Consider the following 13,468-nt stretch of genomic DNA (forward strand, 5'->3'; position numbering starts at 1 on the left):
GAACGGCAGCTTATGCACAGGGAGACAGCTCAGGGGGCAGGAGAGTATGGAGGGATGGACACTGGGAAGTGGTACCATGGGGAGGAAGTTGGAGGGGAGCTGTTGCATTGTAGTAAACTGTGGTCAATGACATGAGACAAAGTATATGTGAACTGCTGTATCGAGAGTGAATTTGCTCTGTAAATCTTCACCCAGATCACAATTAAAAAAAAAAAAAAAATTTCTTTCAAGGAAGTGACAATCAATTTGTACTGAGAAGACATACCCAACCAATAAAGATGTAGAAAATAATTCATATGCTAAACTGGAGGAACAAATTATGGTGGAATGCAGGAAAGAATAACTACCCTTAACTGGATGGATTACGTAAGGATCCAGGGAAGTAATGGTATCTAAACTCAATCTTGAATAGTGGGTGGGATTTTGACAAATGTTAAATGTGAAAGGCAGTCCAGGCAAAGAGAAAACACCATGCACATAAGCATAGAGAGCTGGCATCATAGTACAGTCTTGCTTGTTGACAGAAGTCAGCTCTCTCCTCTCCTTTCACTTGACCACAAAGTGATCCCACTAAATTCTAGAGGATTCAATCTGGGTTCCAGATACTGGCAATGCTTAAACATTGGTTTTCTGGAGCCTTATCCAAAGCCACACTTTGTAAAGATAAAAGAAAACAATAACAGATAAGAAACTGGTTTGGGATCAGGACAAGTACTATGGGAGATTATAGCTGGATGAATGGTTTCATTGTCTCTTAAGTCATCTACAGAGACCAGGAATTGTGTTGACATACACTTTTTGATTAATTAACAAGCCAGTCTTTAAAAATAACAAGACCTTGAAAACCTTTGTAAGGACTTTTCTTTTTATTCTCAGTGAAAGGAAAATAAGTAGAATGTTTTGAGCAGAGAAGTGTCATAAATCTGTCTTATATTTTAAAAGAATCACTCTAGCTATTGGATTGAAAATAGACTGGTGTGGAAAGTGTCTTTGCAAAGATAGAAGCAGAGACCAGTTAGAAGGCTATTGCTGAAATCCAGAGAAGAGATGTTGGTGTCTTGAGCCAGGTGGAAAAAAGGTGATGTAAAATGATCTAATTCTGGATATATTTTGATGGTACATCAAATTAAAGTTATGGAGGTATAAATGAGGAAGGAATTCAATGGTCTAATTTTTGACCAAGCTACTAAAAGGGAATTGACAGCAGATTGAGCAGCTGTTGTTGCTAGCTCCCATCAAGGCTGCCCCTGACTAATGATGATTTCATGATTGGTTGTAGGTCAGACCATTGTGATTTTTTTAACTGAATAATTTTCAGAAGTACATTACCAGACCTTTAATCTTCGTCCATCTTAGTTTGTAAGCTCCACTGAAACTTGTTCAGCATCATAGCAACACACACGCCTTCCTGAGAGATGGGAGGTGGTTGCACATGAGGTATATTGGTCGAGAATTGAACCCAGGTTTCCTGCATGGAAGGTGAGAATTTTACTACTGAACCACTGCTGCCCCCATCCATAGTGTTTTAGTACCCAGTATGAAAGCTAAAAAGAGCCATAGTGGCTAAGTGGTAAAGCACTTGGCTGCTAACCAAAAGGTTGGTCGTTTGAACCCACAAGCTACTCTTGAGGAGAAAGCTGCAACCATCTGCTTCTGTAAAAATTACAGCCTTGGAAACCCCATGAGGCAGTTCTACTCTGGCCTAAAGCTCACAATGTACTGAAATTGACTTGATGACTGTGAATTTGGTTTTGGGATGAGAGCTTAAAAGTCATATTTTATAATGCTTTATAATAACAAGGGTATTTGTAGACATGTCTGCATTATTTTATATTCAGTGCAATCCTGACATATGCTGAGTGCTTATTATCATCTCCATTTTACAGAAAATACTGTGGCTCAGAAAAATGAAATTACTTGGCCTAAACTGTCAGTTAATTAGTGATGGGGTTCAGATTTTAACCCAGGTCTGTTGGACTCAAATTCAGTTCAGTCAGTCTGTTTGCCTTTTAATTTGCTGTTTATTCAACATTTACAGAGACTAAAAGTCCTGTTTGACACTATTTTCTCATGCTTCAACCTATGTAACCAAAGCAGTTGTCAGCTAATGCCATTCTGGAGACACAAGAAGCACCAGTGAACAGCTTAGCTGCATAACTATAGTTCTTTAAGAAACTGATCCATTTAGCCATGCACACTTGTAATAGAAAAGTAGAAAGTTCTTTTGCAAATTGGCATGGCATAGCAGGGTTCAATATAAAAAATGGGAAGTGAAATATTCTGGCGGTAGCCCTTCTATCTGGACCAGATTTTGAAGACCTCAGGCAAGTTTTAGCCTTCTACTGTATTAGCTATATGATCATGTTTCTGTCAAAACAGCTAATGTAGATTTTATTTAAAATGGAATTGATTATTATTAAAATAAATAATAATTAGCAACTTACAACTGCTTTCATCACATATACTACTTTACTTGAGACACCACAATCCTGCAAAAAAGGGAGCATCGTACTGATGAGTATTCTAAGACTGTCAGTAAGTAGCAGAACTAGGGACACACAAAGTTCTTTGCTCTTTGTAAGAAACTTACCATCTCATATGTAGTCCTCTAGAAAATCTGAGCAAACTTCTATTTCTTTTATTTGTCAAGTATTTTGGCTAAAATTCATGAACTCTTGAGATAATAAAAACCCTAAAATAGATACATTAACTTGAAAGATTTTTTTTTTTTTTAATCAAAACCTTATAACAGATTAAGTTCTTATGTTAGCTAAAAGCTTCGAAACCATCTGCTTTCCTCTACCTCTTTGCTTACCCTGTCCTGACACTGTCACTTCAGTCAAGATTAGATGTGTGGCCAGAGGAATTTATATTGCATCACAGTTGCCTAGTTCAGATAGTTGGTTTTTTGTCAACACTTCAGTATCCCTCTAATGTTTTGCATGTCTTTTTGAAAAGCAGAAGGATGTGATAGTAGGATTGAATTGAAATAAATTAATCAAAATGGCATCTAGTAGGCAAAAAGGGGTTGAATGGAATCATGCTAAAAGAGGATCATTTTCCCTGAGTTGCTATCCTTTACAGCTTCCCATCCTTTTTTGCAGAATAGATTTTCAGCATATTGTCCACACAGATGGGTGATGTGTGCATTGGCTGCAATCCCTTGGCCAGGGCTTCTGAGCCCAGAGTTCATCAGATTCGTCTCTGGAGAGTGCTGAGGAAAATGTTGCCATGTATCATGTCTTACTCCTTTACTGTAAGTGGATCCAAGTTGGCAATTGCATATGCATACGATATTCTTTCTTTCTTTTTTTTTTTTTAAAGTGAGAAATTATTTGGGACCTTCCTAGATTACGCTGCCTAGGAAAGAGGAAAGACATTTCCAATTCTGATTTCAACCTGGGTAGTCACTCTGACCTTGGCTTGCCAGATGCTTTGTTGTGTCTATTCAGAATCCCATCCATTTATGGTTTCATGAGCCACCTGTCAGCATGGCAAGCAGGAAAGAGACTGCAGCGAGAGGGAGCCTTAGATAGGAATGTTTTTGTGGCCTTCTCTGCTGTTGATAACAATGTAATTACACAGTGAGCAAGCAACAGATCCAACCCAAAGAGAAGCAGCATGCTGTAGCAGACAGTCTCTGGAAGGGAAGGTAGGAAATGGGTTCTGGTCTAATTGACAGGGGTCTTTGTATCAAATGGCAACACATGTGTTGTGTTCCATGCCCAGAACAGTTACAGGCACATAACAGATGTTCAGTTCTTCCTTTTCCTGGTGCTAACCTTTCATGCACTAAATGTAGTGTTGGGCAAACCTGCAATACTCTCTGGATTCTTGTCTCTAATGGAAGTAGAACTGAGACTAGAACTGATACATATACTGATACTGACTATATTGTCAAACACTATTGTGGTAGTTAAGTTTATGTGTCAATATGGTTAGGCCTGGTTGAGTGACTGGGCAGCTGGATGTAGTTATTCCTCATGGTGAGATTGGTAATTAACTCCATGGTGGAATGTATTGGAGCAGCTGAGTAGCTGCTTTAGGGCTGTGGTCTGCTCTCTGTATATAAGAAACAGCTTTGGGAATGGTCTCTAGCTTATGGCACATTTGAACCCTGCATGCAGCTGTGTCATTGTTCAGCTGACCTTGGGACTTTCAATGGACTTGAATGAATGGCCTGCTGTGTGGTTTGGTGACATCAGGACTATGCCTTACTTGTCAACCTTGGGCTTGTCAGTCTCAGCAGCCAGCAGCTGTCTGAGTGAATAAAAGCCTCTAGCTTCAGTGGGCTGGGAGCAGGAGGCAGAGCTGAAACCCAAGGTTGAGGCAGCTTCACACAGCCCCTAGAGCCTGGCACTTTGAACTTGGTCTTAAAGCCTCCAAAATTTAAGAGAATAAACTCCTGTTTGTTAAAGCCATCCCATTTGTGGTATATTCTTGTCAGAGCAGCACTGGGTAACCAGAACAACTATGCTAGGTGTTTTATGTAAATTAAAATCATTTAATTCTAGTGGCAATACTTGTTTTAGGTGTTATCTCCATGTGACAAATGAAGAAGCTAAGACTTTGAGAACTTTCATGATTTATCCAAGTTCATTCATTCTTTAAATGGTAGAGTTTTTCAGGCTGATGGGAGAATTGGAAATAATACTGCTTAAAATAATGCTACTTAAAATTTTTCTCATGAAGAGAAATGTGAGCATATGAAATTGCTTTCACATTTTCTGTTGTATGTTTAAAATTCATAGGAGTTTCAATTCAGTTCCATAATATATATGTGATTGTTTAATGTAATATGAATCCCTTAAATTATGTTTATTCTCTGATTCAATGTGTTCTCCTCACAGTGCTAATACTTAAGTGTATTCATATCCAGAGACCTGTTAATAATGATCTTTGGTAGGTAATCTATAGGGTCCCTTCTAATTTTAATGATTTACAGTTCTAACTAATTATCCAGATTATCAGACAATCAGGATTATATAGATACACAATTGTCAGCGTTAACTAGAAATACCAACAAAACAAAATCCACTGCCATCGAGTTGATTCCAACTCATAGGAACCCTATAGGACAGAATTGAACTGCCTCATAGAGTTTCCAAGGCTATAAATCTCTGTGAAAGCAGGCTGCCTTGTCTTTCTCCCATGGAGCCTGGTGGGTTGAGACCACAGACCTTTTCATTGGCAGTAATGCTTTAACTACTACACTGCTAGACTCTTCCTAGAAATACAGTGCTGTATTATTCAAAGGATAATTGATTAAAGTGTTGGTAATGGAACAGTCTATCAGAGTAGATTGAGTGCCTTTCCCTGGTAAGTGTATCTCATATTGTCAACTGCCATAGTTAACAGGCCATTTTAGCTATCTGAGCAGCCTCAAAAGAAAAGGGATTTGGGGTTCTCCCAGGCACCACAGTGTCTTTCAGGTGGGCCCGTGATGGGTATCTAAGAGCTACAGCTCTTACCATTCAGTAATTTTTTTCTTTTCACTTCCCTTTAAGCCTAGAGGTGAAGACTACTTTCTAATTTTTACTAATCCCTGGTTGATTCTCTTACTCTTGCTCATACCTTTGTAAATATTCCCCTTCATTAAGCCATTTTCAATCAGTCTTTTGGATGTGCCGTCTGTTTCTTGTTGGGAATCTTATCTTTTTCTGTCTTTCTTGAGCTCCTCACTATCCCCCACCATTATTTACTGATCACTAGCTATGTATTGTCTCAGTCATTTCCATTCCATATACACAAATGGAACCCACTCCTCCCACTGTGTTCCCTAGCTCAGTGATTGATGCTACTATTAAAAGTTTACTTTAGAAACTGCATATATGGCAAATCTCTTCCACTTCTGATTTAATAGGGATTCTTCTAATATTTTGCTATTATTATCATATTTGCTATAGATTTATGTTAGATTTTTTTTTTTAACCTTAAGGAACTTTCCTTTGATTTTTAGTTGCTAACTTATTTTCTTTCTTATTTTAATCAGGAAAGGGCATTGAATTTTATCAAATATTTTTTTTATCTTATCTATATGTGAGACCACATTACTTTTGCTTCCATATATTAATATATATATATAATATCATATACTAATAATAGTGAATTATATTAATAGATTTTCTAATCTTGAACAACATAGTCCTAGGGTGAATACATTTGTTCTAGAGGTTATATTATTTAATAAATTTGACATGTAAATAATTTATTTTGAATTTCAAATTTATGTTCATAAATAAGATTGTTGTTGTTGTTATGTGCCATCGAGTCAGCCCTGACTCATAACGACCCCTTCTTGGGTTTCCGAGGCTGTATCACTACGGAAGTAGGTTGCCCCATCTTCCTTCCGAGGACTGGCTGGTGGGTTTGAACCGCCAGCCTTCTGGTTAGCAGTCAAATGCCTTTAGCCACTATGCTAGTGCCTTAGCCACTACACTACCTGTAATATTCTGTCCTTGTCTGATTAGTGTATCAAAGTTATGAAAGCCTCACAAAATGAGCTATAAATACATCCTTATTTTTCCAGTTCTATATTATGTTCTATGATGAAATTAACCTGTAAAGGCATTTGGGCCTGTTACACTTTTTCAGAGCCAGATATTTTCAAATCCCTTTTCATGATCTTCTATCCTTGTTAGTCTAAACTAAAAAACTAACCTCACTGCCATTGAGTCGATTCTGACTCATAACAACCCCTTTTGGGTTTCTCAGGCTGTAAAACTTTACGGAATTAGATTGTCCCATCTTCCTTCTGCAGAGCAGCTGGTGGGTTTGAACCTCCAATCTTCTGGTTAGTAGTCAAATGCCTTAGACACTATGCCACCAGAGCTCCTTTTATTAGTCTAAGTTTTCTAATTTTTATTTCAATTTGGTAATTTACTGTTTTTTAGGAGGATATTTATTTTCATCTAGACTTTTAAACTTACTAGCATAAACTGTTACCTAGTGTTCTTACTGTATGTGTAAGTCTTTGTAAATTTACCTATGATTCATTACTAATGTTGTTTCAATTCTTTCTTTGTCTTAATTAGATTTGACAAATGTTTGTCAATTTTTTTTCCTAATTAAAAACTGATTCTAATGATCAGTTCTAATATTTTCTTAGTTATTATTATTAATTTTTATCTGTTTTTTTTTTCAGCATTTTCATTTGACTCATTTATAAATTCATTAAATATTAAATATGCACTTAAAGTATTTTCTTTGTAGAGCTCTTTGGCTGCTACCCAGGTTTCAGCATACAATACTATCACTAATACTCACTTCAAAGTGGGTTGTAAGCTTTCCTTTTCTTTCCAGAAACCATTTAGAAGGGAGATGCCTAGTGGATGTATTCCTTTTGGCTGGCATTTTTTTTTTTTTTCCTTAAATTTTCATATATTTTTCACAGAATGTAACCTGCATGATTTTAACTTTTTGGAATTTGTTGTGATTGCATTTGTGGCCTAATCCAAGAGTTATATCTATGAATATCTCATGAATGATGAAGAGAGTGCATTTTCTGTTTATAAGAAGCAATGCTCTAAGGAGAGTATATTACTTGATTTCTCTAAATTTAAGTTTAATTTTTTTTTTTCTTGGGACTTCATGTATTTCTGAGTTAAGTTTCTTAGGTCCATTGTAATTGTGGTATATATATATATTTTTTTTTTTCCTTGGACTTTCTATAGTGTTTGCTTTATATGTTTTGGAGTCATTGTTAATCATATATGTACATGACTGTTCTATCTTCTGAGTAGTTTTTTTTTTTTTTTTTTAATTTTAAATACCTCTATTGATCTTTTTAATGCTTTCCATTTTGAACTATTTCTTGTCTCACATTAATGCCCCTACATCTGCCTTTGTTTGTTTAGTAGTTCTGTCTCAGTGCTTAGTATATTCAAGGCAGGTTTAACTTATAGTTCTGGTTCAGAAAATAACATCCATCAATAATACAGTTTTGTTATTCTTTCTTTAGGTTTTCTTAGCTTCATTAGATCTGTTGTGACTTTTTACAATCTGTTTCTTAGCTCAATTATCATCACTAGCATTTTTCTTGGAATCCTGACCTTCACATGGTCAATTAGGAATGACTGTATCTATCTCACCCCTCTTATTGCTTAGGAATTGAGATTGGTGCTTTGTATTACTGTGCAAAGATCTAGAACATATTCCCATGGGATTGTCTTTTAGTGGCTGGGATAGAATCAGCCCAGATGTTCCCTAATTTTGTTGCTTGGTTACTGTTATGGGTGCTTATCTTCCCAGAATAAGACACTTTCTCTCTGTATACATTTAGATATTTCGATTCCACCATCATGCCTTGGGTTCTTGTCTTTTCAGAATACAGTCTTTTCTCTAGATGTTTAGAGTGCTCATGCTGATTTAGAAAGTGTAGGAATATATTAGGGCTAATGATATGATTTGAGTTCCTCAGAGAGAAAAACTGGATGACAAGGGAGCACCATAGCACATGGGAGGGGGGTAAAGAGCTGAAATCATTATCTTGAATGCATTAGTATGCTACATGTTACGGATAAATCCATATAATTTTGTTTATCTAGGTAGATGAGGATGAACCTGGAAATAATGTGTACAAATAGCTTTTGAATAATATCCCAGTAGGGTTCTGCTGCCCTTGGAATAACATCACTGGCTAATCAACATCTACTAATGTAGGTATCTTACTTATTACTTTATCTAAGGCATCTGAAATTAGGAATCACTCAGTATATCTGGGCGTCAGCAAAACAAAAAAAAAAAAGAAAAGGAAGAAAAGGAAAATCCTCAGCTTGACCCCTGAAAGTAAAGTAAATGTGCTGGTGGAGCTCTGAGAAATCAGTAAATAGGAGTAGAGTGAATAATAAAATTAAACAAGACACATCATAGTTCAGTCAAATGACTTCTGAAAGTGACACTATAACTCTTTTCAATCTATGTTTCCTATTCTTAAAGTCTTAGGAGATTGTTATGAAAAATAGCAATACTTTTAGAAGACTGAAAGAAAAATTGTGTACAAATTATAAATTTTATATCATAGTATTTCCCAAAAGGTTTCCTATGAAACTTCACTCTGAGAAGGCTGCTTCATTAAATAACTAACTAACTACATAAATAAATAAGACTCAGTTAATGAGATTCACAATGCACATTAGCACATTAAAGACTGGCAAGTTCTGATGTAAAGACAGGCATTTAACTTGGTATTATTAATGTCATATAAACGTTGAAAACCCTAAAAGCCTTTAGGTTAGGGAACACCTATTACTATTTAGCAGTTCAGAAAGCAAATTTATTGTATTTTGTGATTTTCATGGACGAATCATTGATATAATTTACCATATGACATACATCCTGTTACAGAAATATAGTATGTAAAACTGTAAGAACGTTATGCCCAAATAAGCTAAAGTTGTCTTTGTGTATTGGACATGTGCATCTCACATAATTTGTATATATATGTATATATATGTATATATATATATATATATATATATATATATATATATATATGTTTGTATAAGGTAGCTTGTATTTCCTAGCAAAATGAAATACTTTCGGCCTGGAGTAAAAGCCAGTGTAAAATATTTACTCTTGTACAAGTTAAACCAAGTTTTCCAATAATATATATATTTTTTATTGTTGTTGTTTAAGACTTTAAGAATAGCTTGAGAGATTGAATTCACAGGTTTTTTAATACATAAATATATATCCACCATTTGTCTATCAGTTTGTCATATTGCAGTGGCTTGTGGGTTGCTATTAGTCTGGAGGATATAGCACTGGTATTTCAAATACCAGCATGGTCACCTGGAGTTTCCAGACTAAGACAGACTCAGAAGAAGGAAGGGGCCATCTACTTCTCAAAGAATTGGCCAGTGAAAACCTTATGAATAGCAGTGAAACACTCTATGATATATTACTGGAAAACTTTATGAGTAGCCCTGAAACGTCTGATATAGTGGCAGTAGATGAGTGCCTCAGGTCAGAAGGCACTCATATTACCACTGGCAAAGAGCTGCCTCCTCAGAGTAGAGCTAACCTTAATGATGTAGATGGAGTAAAGTTTTTGGAACCTCCATTTTGTGATGTGGCATGACTCAAAATAAGAAGAAACATCTGTAAACATCCATTAATAATCAGAATATGGAATGTATGAAGTATGAATCTAGGAAAATTGGGAGTTGTCAAAAATGAAATGGAATGCATAAAGATTGATATCTTAGGCATTAGTGAGCTGAAAGGACTAGTTTTGGCTATTTTGAATCAGATAACCATATGATCTACTATGCCAGGCATGACAAATTGAAGAGGAATGGGGTGGCATTCATCATCACAAAGAATGTTTCAAGATCTATCCTGAAGTACAATGCTATCAGTAATAGGATAATATCCATATGCCTACAAGGAACAGTTAATACTACTGTTATTCAAATTTATGCACCAACAACCAAAGCCAAAGAGGAGGAAATTGAAGGTTTTTTTTTTTTTTTTTCCCTACCAACTTCTGTATTTTGAAATTGACTGAACATGCAATCAAGAAGTGTTGATTATTACTGGCGATTGGGATGCAAAAGTTGGAAACAAAGAAGAATCACTGATAGAAAATATGACCTTGGTGATAGAAATAATGCTGGAGATTGCATGATATAATTCTGCAGGACCAACTACTTATTCATTGCAAATACCTTCTTTCAAAACACAAATGGTGGCTATACATGTGGACTTCACCAGATGGGATACACAGAAATCAGATCAACTACATCTGTGGAAAGAGGTCATGGAGAAGTTCAGTATCATTAGCCAAAACAAGGCCAGGGGCTGACTGTGGAACAGACCATCAGTTGCTCATATGCAAGTTCAAGTTGAGGCTAGAAGAAAATTAAAACAAGTCCATGAGAGCCAAAATATGACCTTGATAATATCCCTCCTGAATTTAGAGACCATCTAAAGAATAGATTTGATGCACTGAACACCAATGACCGAAAACCAGAGGAATTGTGGGATGACATCAGGGATATAATCCATGAAGAAAGCAAATGGTCACTAAAAATACAGGAAAAGGAAGAAAAGACCAAAATGAATGTCAAAAGAGACTCTGAAACTTGCCCTTGAATGGAGAGTAGTTAAAGCACATGGAAGAAATGACAAGATAAAAGAGCTGAATAGAAGATTTCAAAGAGCAGCTCGAGCAAACAAAGACAATTACTATAATGAAATGTGCAAAGATCTGGAGTTAGAAAACCAAAAGGTTTTTGCATTTCTCAAGCTGAAAGAACTGAAGAAAAATTTTAAGCCTTGAGTTGCAATATTGAAAAAATCCATGGCTAAAATATTGAATGATGCAGGAAACATCAAAAGAAGATGGAAGAATACACAGTCACTGTGCCAAAAAGAATTGGTTGATGTTCATCCACTTCAGGAGGTGGCATATGATCAAGAACCAATGGGATTGAAGGAAGTTGAAGCCGCACTGAAGGAATTGGCAAAGAACAAGGCTCCAGGAATTGATGGAATACCCACTGAGATGTTTGAAAAAATGGACGCCATGCTGGAAACACTCACTTGTCTATGCCAAGAGATTTGGAAGACAGCTACCTGGCCAACTGACTGGAAGAGATCCATATTTGTACCCATTCCAAAGAAAGGTGATCCCACAGAATGTGGAAATTATCAAGCTGGATTCAGAAGAGGACATGGAACGAGGGATATCATTGCCGATGTCAGATGGATTTTGGCTGAAAGCAGAGAATACCAGAACGATGTTTACTTGTGTTTTATTGACTATGCAAAAGCATTCAATTGTGTGGATCATAACAAATTATGGATAATTCTGAGAAGAGTGAGAATTCCAGAACACTTGATTGTGCTCATCAGGAACCTGTACACAGACCAGGAGGCTATTGCTCAAACAGAACAAGGGGATACAGCATAATTTAAAATCAGGAAGGGAGTGTGTCAGCGTTGTGTCATTTCACAATACTTATTCAATCTGTATGCTGAACAAATGATCTGAAAATCTGTATTATATGAAGAAGAACATGGTATCAGGATTAGAGGAAGACTCATTAACAACCTGCAGTATGCAGACAACACAACTTTGCTGAATGTGAGGATGACTTGAAGGATTTACTAATGAAGATTAAATACTTCAATCTGCAGTATGGATTACATCTCAACATAAAGAAAACAAAAATCCTCACAAATGGACCAATAAGCAACATCCCAATAAATGGAGAAAAGATTGAAGTTGTCAAAGATTTCATATTACTTGGTTTCACAATCAACACCAATGGAAGCAGCAGTCAAGACATGAGACATTGTATTGCATTGGGCAAATTTGCTGCAAAAGACCTCTTTCAAGTGTTGAAGACCAAAAATGTCTCCTTGAAGATTACGGTATGCCTAACCCAAACCATGTTTTTTTCAGTTGCCCCATATGCATGTGAGAACTGGACAATGAATAAGAAAGATCAAAGAAGAGTTTATGCTTTTGAATTGTAGTGTTGGTGAACAATACTGAAAGTACTGTGGACTGCCAACAGAATAAACAAATTTGTCCTGGAAGAGGTACAGCCAGAATGCTCTTTGGAAGCAAGAATAGCCAGACTTCATCTCACCTACTTTGGTCATGTTGTCAGAAGGGCCCATCCCTGGAGAAGGATATCATGCTTGGTAAAGTGGAGGGGTAGTGAAAAAGAGGAAGGCCTTCAGTGAGATGGATTGACACAGTGGCTGCAATGATGGGCTCAGGTATAGGAAGGATTGTGAAGCCAGTACAGAACCAGGAAGTGTTGTGTTTTGTTGTACATAGGGTCATTAAGAGTTGGAGCCAACTTGATGGCATCTAGCAACTACAACAACTTGTGTGTGTGTATATATATATATATAGAGAGAGAGAGAGAGAGAGGGAGCTGGAGAGTGAGAGCACACTATAGTAATATTCCCAAAGTTAACGGGGTAAAATATGACTGATTCTGAATTTTTAAATACTTTGGGAAAAAATGTAGATGCCTAGCTTTTATTTAAGGAACACTGATGGGGTAGTGTCTAAGGCATTTGACTGCTAACCAGAAGGCAGGCTGTTCAAACCCACCAGTCACTCCATGGAAGGAAGATGAGGCAATCTACTTCTGTAAAGATTTACTACCTTGGAAATCCAATGGGGGTTGCTATGAGTCAGAACTGACTAGATGATCAATGGCAATGAGGTTTTTTTTTTGTTTGTTTTTTTTTTTAAGGAGAGAAATTCATTTTTGCAAATCTATTTTCCCAATTACTGTTCTATCTGCCTACTATAGAAAAGTAAATTTTGAGAATTATTTGTTTTCTAAAGTGGATCATTCATATGTAGCATAATGAAAGAATTGGCTAGCATTCAGCATATTATTTTAGCATAACAAAAGCACTATCCTTCTGATACTCAAGATCAATTTACTAAGGCATCCTAGAAGAATCCTATTTCTAAGGATGCATATGAGTTGAA

Source organism: Orycteropus afer, unplaced genomic scaffold (assembly GCF_000298275.1).
Source record: "Orycteropus afer afer isolate SDZICR_OR568_19922 unplaced genomic scaffold, OryAfe1.0 scaffold00626, whole genome shotgun sequence".
Lineage (NCBI taxonomy): Eukaryota > Metazoa > Chordata > Mammalia > Tubulidentata > Orycteropodidae > Orycteropus > Orycteropus afer.